The following is a 10,119-nucleotide window of genomic DNA, read 5'->3' on the forward strand; positions in this document are numbered from 1 at the left end:
GAGGGGTATTACTTGAATAGTAATTTGTTTACTAATTGATATCAGAAATACTAATAGTAATTGTCTTACTCAATCCAACCTTTCATGGCTCCACGAGATGTACCTGCGATACTGGGTAGTTTTGATTACAAGAATAGTAACTCGATTACTCACCGAAACGAAACTAAACAAACTTATAGTAAATGAATTACTAAAATCACACATATCACTGTAGGTGGCTGGGCTAGAAAAAGGTGCGGGATGGGTACATCATTCAATTTCTACGTATAATAAATATGTTACTTATAGTATATTTTGCCACAAACAATCATTTAGTAATTACTTTACTGTACGTTATTTTTAAAAGGTGTGGGGTGGGTGCGGCTGGGCTAGACGGGGGGTAGGTGTAGGGGTAGGCTGTATGTGAGGGGAGCGTTTTAGTTATAACGCACCCCGGGTGCGGTTTAGCGCATCCCTATATATATATATATATATACATATATATATGTATATATATATAGAACTACTAAATGACACCCTAACGTGCCATTTAGCTAAATGGCACTCCTCACACCACCCAACCACCCACCGTTTGTATGCATAAAATTTTAACTCCCCTACCAACTCTCCCACCCACATATCCTGCTCATCCTCTATAAGTAATTTTTTTACTGATGCGTGTCTATTTATATTAGATGCTGCTACAGCTGTACCCACCATTCTCATTCTTTTGTTTCTCATATGATCCTGATTTTTCGGATCGACACATGTTTTTCGGATCAGGCTCCACAGCTCCATCCGCTGCGGCGTACAGTGTGCGGCGATTCCTAGGCGGAGGAAACGGCGACGAGCGGCGGCATCGGGAGGAAGACACTGCTACCTACGCTCTACATCGATTCCGTATCCACAAGGCGGGTGGCGGCCATGTTTCCGTCCGGCTATGTCCCCAGTGTCGCCGCGGCTGCCAGGGTGCTCGTCCTTGCTGATGGGGATGGGTGGATCTGGAATGGGTTCCTCGTTGGAAGATGTCCCACTATGCCTGTTCTGGTGTGATCCAAGGAGACCACGGACGAGCGGCATTGATGGCGACAGGTTTGTTCAGCAGGGCCTTCACGTCTAAACCATCGTTCCCGGACTAGTGGTAGCGCTCACGAGGCGAGGAGACCAGATGCAAACTGCAAATCTGGTTGGAGCAGTCTTCTCTGTTGCATTTTGTGTTGTTCTTTGTTCTTCAGAGCAAATCATTACATACTTTACTTACTACTAGTGCTTTTTTTTTTTTTTGGTTTAGGATCTTGTATTTCGAGGTCTCGATTCTTGGAATGTAAGCAAGGTCTCCCATGCTGGTGGCAGGCGGAGCTTCCTCCTGCCAATCGTGGGCAATACGCCGTCGTCTGCCCGGCCAGCCTCGACCACCTCCTAACGGCTTCGTCAGTCACCACCATCAGCGGAGCTTCTCCATCGCGTGTAGTTGCCGGGCCTGCTGTCCCTCAACTTCTGCTTTCTGCTCATCAAGGGAAGGGTAAAGAGCGTTTTTGGGTGGGTGTCTGTTGAGCACAGCGTCAAGGCCGGCTGCGACGTCGCCGGGTCACCGGGAAAGCACAGATTGTCACCATTGCGGGCTATCCAGTGAAGGGCGGGGTGCCATTCCTCCTATCAGAACAGAAGAACATATATTGATGTGAATTTTTTTTCGTTTGATGAGAAATATTTTTGGGTGTCATTTAGTAGTTCTATATATACGGTCACGCTACATGACGCCACACATAGGTGCTAGGCGCCATGGAACAACGTGGCGCGACACACAACGAGAAAATCCCACCCAAAAATCACGGCACCCCTGCACCCTCAGACTAATACTCATCGTTAGGCTTGATTAAAAAGTTAAATCAGAGTTAAATAATAACTCCAATTGCTCACTCGAACGGTTACTTGAATTGTACTAATGCGTGACTCGTATGATACGGATCAGAATAACGTTGGGATGAGTTAACATTTAACTTGAATGCAATTTGATGGTGGTTTGAGATGACGCTTTAAGTAGTAAAATTTTAACTTAGAAGCAAGAGTTGCGTTTTACTTCAGGGCAATTTGATGAATGTTTGACAAGATTTCTTTGATGAGTAAAAATTTAACTTAGGATGACAAGTTAACGTTTAGCTTGAAGGTAATTTGATTATGGTTTTACCAGATGTATTTGATGAATAAAAATTTTGTTGCACTGGTCGCGTGTGATGAGTGAAATGTTAACCTACGAATAGTATACTTGCTGATGATTACTTCGATGGAAATTAACTGATGTTTATTACTCTTGAATTTTCATTGCATTTCTTAATCACAGAAAATATGTGAAATAATACTATTGTGCTATAGACATATAGTCACATCGTATTAGTCGCTGTACCAGTAGAAAATACACAGCAAACAATAAAAACGAGATTATACGGTTGACGTAGATGCATATGTGAAATCTTAGTGAGAGATTATACATATGTGAAAGTTTTAGTTAGTAGAAAATTACACACAGCGAGAGCAGAATCATCTGACTGTGACCAGCAAAAAATATACATGACACAATAAATCAGCTGTCGACAATAGCTTTGAGACACAAGGAAGACGACGATCCGGATGCATGCAATGACTCTCGATCCAATTGGCCAACACGAAGGCGTAGATGAGCATGCTGTTACGTCAACGGCAGAATCGGTTGCCGCCATACTCAAGGTGGCCACCATGCCACCGTATCGAGCCGCAGGTCGTCAGTCACAGTGTAGATCCCAGTGGATGCAGTCCTCCCTCACGCCTGACCTCCTTGTACGGTGGAGCCTCATCGCTGACCATCTCGTTGTCAGCATCGACATAGATGACAGTTTGCTCACGCTGCTGTGAATCGGCCTCCTTGTGGATGCTGCTTCCGCTGCTTGGCCGTGCATGCCGTCGTCGAGGTTACCGCTGGATGTAGGGCACCATTGTTGGCATCTCGTCTCGCTGATCCCGTCACCGTGGCTGCATGGAGACCATCGCGTAGATCAAAAAAAAGGGAGAAAATAAATAGAAAAGCTAGAAAATGGTGGGTTGCGATGGATGCTGCCGCCCCTCACCGATGGATCTCCTCGCCACCACTCGGATCTCCACCTCCACGCCATCGCCCTGATGAGCAAACCGCGCACGGGAGGAACCACATCACCATATAGTGGAAGGTTGCAGAGCAAACCGCACGGGAGAAACATTTCTATGGTGCAAGGTTGCAGGGGAACGACATCACCATCCCCCCTGTTCAACCGGCCATGACAGGCGAACATGGATGTGCCTGCCGATGAGACCGGATCCTGCCTCCAATCGCCTTCTCCACTAGATGCCTGCGATGAACTCTTCTCTAGGCTGCTCCTCACGCTTGCTCATCGGAGTTCTCCGTGTCGACCTCGCCGGTGCCGCTCCTCTCATCGGTGACATTGCCGATCCGAAATATTAGGATCTGGAATGAGAGAATAGGAGATGGTATGTCTTCCTGTGATTCCGCAGCTAATATAAATAGAGATAGATACTACAATAAAATAATTACTGATGAGAGGACGAGCAGGATGGGTCATGGCTCATCGGTTGGCGCTTATAAGGGAGTAAAAAAAATTACTACACATAGTTAAAAATTAACTGACTTGTTCAATGTGAGTAAAAAAGAACATTTTATTCGTAAAAAAATCATAGACCTTTTAAAATTTACAAAAACATAATGAAACAGAAGAAAAATAATAATAACAAGAAAAATTAAGGCATGAGAAAAAAAAGTTTTCTTTAGTTAATAAATAACTCAATATGCTAAGTAACGTTTATTATAGTTGTTGAATCACATGTAGTTAAAATTTAACTGACTAAACGTGAATATATATGGTGGGCTATGTAGTAGTAAAAATTTAACTTGTGAATCAAAGTGGGTGGAGTCGATAGGGGAGTGTGGTGATGGGCAGTGGGTGGGTCTGGTCACTGTGTCAGGTGCCGTTTAATACGTAGCACCTTAAGGTGCCATATAGTAGTTCTATATACGGTGGCGCTACGTAGCGCCACACACAAACCCGCGCGCTACGAAGCTTTGTGGCGCGACTCCGAGCGCATTCCTCCCGGAATTTCCGTTTTTCTGGGCCCTCACCACGCCACCCGATTTTTCAGTTCCTGCTTCAAATTCTCCTCCCCATCCACATGTTTCCGTAAAAAAATTACTCGTGGCGTCTCCCAGTCCCACCTTCTAAAGCCCACCCTCCAGTTAAAAAATTACTATTGGTCTCATATTTTCTTCTAAGCCCACCCTCCAGTTAAAAAATTACTATCGGGCTCATGAGTGTAATGGGCTCATGAAGAATGGCATAAATGTGTCTGTAAAAATTATTACTATGACATCTGTCGGTTTTGTTGAGGTTGATTTATATTAGTAATTTGTTTACTTCGATTAAGGTCAGCATCCATGTTAAGTTGGTGTGAGTAATTTAATTACTATGTTCTATTGGGACAAAAGATTGTGTGAGTAAATTATTTACTCCATTTTATTGGGATGAAAAAATTGAGGTAAAACTTTCACTGCAGTAATACATCGATAGATAAAGTTTTCACTGATGATTATCACATTGAATTACAAGCTAAACCACATAAACACTGCGAAGAATAAAATTTTACACACTAAGCATATGCCCACAATATTTCCATGACGAAGGTTGGCTGGGCAGAGCCATGACGAAGGGCCGCCGGCATATTGTTTCCATGCCACTGTAGCATTGCACCAAAATTACAAGTTGACGCTCAAATACTCCGCGTGCAGAACACATGGTCTCAAGCTCCGTGAGCTAGCATCGCCGCTGAAGTTTGAGGATTTGATGTGTTTGAGTGGGCAGTCAGCGGTTGCTGCTATAATAATAGTGCCATGTTTGATTTCAGCAGGGTGTCAGTGGATATCAAATTTCAGAAACTTCGTCTTATTCCTTTGGCACAGCCAAAACCCTGAAATTTCATACATGTATTTGTGAGCAATTCAGAATGTCAGATACAAAACTATAGTTCAAAAATAACCTAAAGAACATACTAATGAAGACTCATAAAATTTATACATATATTTGATGTGTTTGTGCAGTCAGTGGTTGCTTCAATGCCACCAACTCCCAAACCAACAACACCCGAACCATCAAATCATAGAGGTGTGTGAATACCAACCACAGCTGCAGATTATTTCTTCTGTGGTCATTGTTACTCAGGATTAATACGAATACTTAAACCAATCAAGATTTGTTTAGAGAAAAAACATGATTAGCAGATACAATAGATTTCTCCAGAGCAACATGCATGGTGAACAATATGAGGAACATGTGGAAAAGGAGAGATACCATTGCGGCGAACGGCAGGATAGCTCTGGCACCTAAGGTTGGTGCCTATCTTGCTGAACGGCGTCATGGCCGACACTGGTCGCAGATCAACAGTAGCTTGCCCTGTTCAGAGAAACGAAACAAACCTTTGGGGTTGGGCTCAACTTGAGGAAGCCCTTGGCTGTCTTTGGATGCCTGCAAGACCAATGAACAAAAGTAAGGCGATTCTGTAGCAAATCAAGGGTGGACCATCAAGATGCAAACCTGTTTTTATCCTGAGGATGCCAAAGACCGATGCCATGCCAAGGTCGAGGAAGGTCGAGGAAGCACGGCGACCTCAACCGCCGGCCACTTCCTCCCTAGGTAACGCCCCAGTTCTTGCCCCTGGACAGGTAGCAAGCATCAGATGCTTGGATGGACGACGGAGGAACTTGGGTCGAGCTACCACGGTACTCACCGCCGCCAGATCTAGCGTGCATGCAACGGATTCGTGCGGCCCCCATCCTCTCCTTCGCCCGCTGCCATGGACGATGTCACCGATTCTGAACCCTGAAATTGCCTACAATGGAGACTTCCATAGTATGTTTGACACTAGCAAGCCAGCCACCTGCCCAACGCCTGGATCTCGCTGTCCGTCGACGCTTGCTCACTGGACGCAACGCTGCCTGTCAATATGGGGAGTCATCGCCTCATCGCCAGTGACCTCCTCGATCTCGCCGGCGACACCGATCGTAGGAGTGTTGGAGGGGTTGGCTGGCCGTTGTCGTCCCGCTACGCGTCGCGACCAGTTCCCCACTGGCAAATTAATGCACCTCGTCGTCGCCGTCGCCTGGGGACCTGTCTCCACCGGATCTACCGCGGCACCTGGATGGCCGCCACCACTGCTCCAACACCGGCTATGAAGAAGGGCGTTTCAATCACCAGATCCACAACGACTTCAAAAAAAAGGTTGGGGAGAAACGAGAGGCGATGTCACCTCTTTCCACTTCTCTTCCGACAGGTGGAGGACGGCGTCGTTGCCGACAACCACCATGCCGCCACCGCGAGCTCTCCTCCGCCAGATCCACATAAATCGGAATACAAAAAATAAAAGCGAGAGATGGCTGGATATATGAATATGAAAACTCTGTAGGAGATAATGACATGGGTAAAAAAATAACTCTTAAATAAATGATACTCTATAAGTTAACTGCAAATGAGAGTGATTAGTTAAAAATTAACTACATGAAACTGTCTATATAGTGTAGGCTATCTGCTGGATGTGTAAATAGTAAAAAGTAACTACGTCAAGTAAACAATTTACTTAGCACGTAATAGTGAGGGGATGGTTATGCTAACTTGAGTTAAAATAACTAGTAAGCTAGTACCATGTAGAGTAAAAAAAAAGTATGTTGTCTGACATGTATTGAAAAAATAATACTCTGGTTGGACTAAAAATGTTAAACTGAGTTAAATAATTACTCCATATAAAACAACGTAGCACTGTACGTGCTAATGTGACCTAATAGTTAAAAAATTACTATAGAAAACTGTCAGCACATATAGTTGGCAGTAAGGCGGATGTGCAGTAGTAAAAAATTAACTATTACGTCAACATGGGTGGGTTCAGGATGGGGGTGAGGGGTGTGCGCAATTGGTGGGTCTAATCTCTGTGTCAGGTGCCGTTTAATAGGTAGCACCTTAAGGTGCCATATAGTATATCCAAGTGAACTCCCACAGTAAATTTAATATATAGACTTCACCCGTTGCAATGTATGGGCATTTTTTTCTAGTAACAATAATAAGATTAAAATAATCTTTACCCGTTGCAATGCACGGGCATTTTCTCTAGTACACATATTAAAAAATGAAAAATATGTAGTTACTATAGACCAGTTTCTTCGTACTCACACAAACTACTACGTACACCTGATCCGTTCTGATGTCTATTTTAGTGTTCTCACCAAACTTTTCAATGCAGTAACCTCAATACCATCCGTAAAAATTGGTATTCACGTATTCTCAAAGCTAAATAGAAAAACATTAGAATATATGTATGTTGACAAACCTAAGAAAAGGAAAATAAAGTACTCCCTCCGTATTTTAATGTATGACGCCGTTGACTTTTTAATTAACGTTTGACCATTCGTTTTATTCAATTTTTTTTACAAATATGAAATATTTATATCATGCTTAAAGAACATTTGATGATGAATTAAGTCACAATAAAATAAATGATAATTACATAATTTTTTTAATAAGACGAATGGTCAAACGTTAGATAAAAAGTCAACGGCGTCATACATTAAAATATGGAGGAAGTAAAAGGTACTAGCTCGTTGGAGATCATCGATGAAGATAGCAAGCTTGTGTATTGTACTTCCTCCGTTTCACAAGATAAGTCATTCTAGTATTTTTCACATATATGTCTAGATTCATTAGCATCAATATGAATGTGAGAAATGCTAGAATGACTTAATTTGTGAAACGGAGAGAGTATATATATATATATGGTCGTTGATTGTGGAACTTAATAAATTAATATATATATGTTGTGACCAGCATATACCAGGGGTGTTCGCATGAACATCGAAAACAAAACACACGAGGTTACTGTGAAATATAGTTGGACCCAACCATGTCACACACGCAACTAGAAAATTCTACCGGTTGTTGGATCTTGATCACTCGGTTGTACATATATATCACATATGGGAGGAACGAAGCAAGCGCGAATGCGCTATGTTTCGTCGTCGTGTTAAGCTAGAAAAGTCACTTTCCATGCCAGCGCTGATATCCAGCATTTCATACGTCCGGCGGCGACGCCGGCGAGTCTATAAATAGCAAAACAATGACCACCGGACTACCGGAGAGAATTGCCAAGGGATCGATCAGAACGGTGTCGAAGAGGCCGATGGCGCCGCGGGCGGCAGCGCTTGTTCTGGCGGCGGTGCTCATGATCACGATGATCGCCTGTGGCGCGGCGCGGAAGAAGGACGCCGTCTCCATGCCTCGCCGTCTACATGCCGTGACAACGCCTCCAAGTCAAAACCGGCGTGCCTTACAAGTCAGGCCATCGCCAGTTGTCGAGCCGTCCGGGTGCTGCAGCGGCCATCGGTCGGAGGCAGTGGCATCGTGGTGCCCCAACCCTACACCCTGTCACGACCCGTAATAATAAGCGATGTGTCGCCTTGTTGGAATTCCTTGCGTCCTTGCATGTGTCGCCTTGTTGACTTGTTGGAATTCATAACGACCAGCTTGTAATTTAGCTGTTTTTTAGATAATGCAATATAATATCCCGGCCTTTGCTCAAAAAGAACTACAGCCAATTATTACAAAGATCCACTCCAGAAGAGAGTGTAGTTCAAGACAAGTTGAACACACCAAACAAGAGAAGAGAGGACCCAAACTGAGAAAAGCAAAACAAAATGTGGAGCTAGAAGGCCTCGTCAAAGCCTAGGACTGAAGTTCGAAGCCAATACATAGACCAATGACAATATCCTTGCACGAAGAGGTTTCTCCAAAGCGGTGCCCCCAAGGAGGATGCGACGTGGATCGCCGCCACCGCTCGTTCGGAACCGAAGCAAGGTTTTCACCCGGAGAATATGGTAGGGAAAAGGAAAGGGGTATGCTAAAACAACGCCTCCAAGGAGGGGAACGACGCCAAACGGCGTCGCCGTTGTCAGCCGGCCAAATGGCTCGGCAAGGCTTTCGCCCGCGATTCCCTGTCCAAACCCACACCACCAATCCGCACAAGAAGAATCGTCGTCGGTCAACAACATTGTCCCTTGAGCGATTCGGCCAAGGCCACCGCCCACAGTTCTTCCCGCCGTCGACGGCGCGCCCGCACCTGGACTCCTCCTTCCCCGCCGCCACATACCGCCGCCGACAACGACGCACCGTCAGCCGGATGATGGCCTTCAACCATCGCCGCCATAGGTACCATCGTCGACAGCCACCACCACCACTGCCACAGCCACCACTGCCACCGCCACGGCCACCCCCGTCCAGCCGCCACCGTCAGCCGCCACCATCGCTAGCCAGCGCCGCCAGACGCCAACTGTCTAGATCCGGCCGGGGTGGCACGGATCGGAGGTGCAGCGCGAATCGCGGGTCGCCGGCATCAAGGAGGAAGGCGTCACGGGCACGGCATTCATAGCCGGAGCAATGACGAGGGCGCCGCGCCTCCCTCGTGGCGGCGTGGTTCTTGACGAGGGCCGGCGTCGCGGCACGCGCCGCAGTCCGCCGCCGTCGTCGCCAACTTCGTCGCCGCCACATCCGCCACCATCACCGCCACTAGCCACCCCCCTGCCAGGTCCGCGGAGCGGCGCCGGCGTCGACCGAGCATCGCCGGTCACCCCGGCCAAGCGGGGAGACCAGATCTGGCGACGCCGTCGCCCGTCGCTGGAGTCGCGGAGAGTCCCACCGCCACGCCGCCGACACCTTGGAGCGCCCCACCGCCGCGCCGTCCCCGTCGTCACGACCTCGTTGTCCCGCTGCCATCGTCGCCACGCCCACGCCGAGGCGAGGTGGAGCCGAGGAGGATGGCCCCGCCGCCGCCATCCCAGCGCGTCGCCTGGCTTTGCCGGCGACGAGCTCTGGCGGCGGCGAAGCACGGAGGAGGGAGGAGGAGGGGCGGCGGCGGCGGCGGCTAGGGTTTCGTCAATTTTAGGAAGAGAGAGCCCCCTAGGAGTAATTTAGCTGTACTTCTCCCTTTCTCTACTCGATGAGAATGGAGAATATATGCATATTTTACGTATTCTTTCATCCTTGAAGAGGTATATATACCTCTCTATTGTCTTAGTGAGTGATTAAA

The 10,119-nt window shown here is 46.6% G+C and overlaps 1 long non-coding RNA gene across 3 annotated transcripts; it reads right to left on the reverse strand.

Moving 5' to 3' along the window:
* Nucleotides 1–4,407: 4,407 nt before the first annotated feature.
* On the reverse strand, nucleotides 4,408–6,402 carry LOC127756845 (uncharacterized). 3 transcript variants are annotated; one of them, XR_008013311.1, is made up of 5 exons: nucleotides 6,301–6,402; nucleotides 5,782–6,205; nucleotides 5,589–5,708; nucleotides 5,346–5,519; nucleotides 4,408–4,965 (listed from the first exon to the last, which is right to left on the reverse strand). It is a non-coding gene; the product is annotated as an uncharacterized LOC127756845 (long non-coding RNA). The 3 variants fall into 3 exon arrangements; XR_008013310.1 differs by having other exon boundaries at nucleotides 4,411–4,965; nucleotides 5,782–6,220; XR_008013309.1 differs by having other exon boundaries at nucleotides 4,417–4,965; nucleotides 5,782–6,402.
* Nucleotides 6,403–10,119: the final 3,717 nt, after the last annotated feature.

This window comes from Oryza glaberrima, chromosome 12 (genome assembly GCF_000147395.1).
Source record: "Oryza glaberrima chromosome 12, OglaRS2, whole genome shotgun sequence".
Lineage (NCBI taxonomy): Eukaryota > Viridiplantae > Streptophyta > Magnoliopsida > Poales > Poaceae > Oryza > Oryza glaberrima.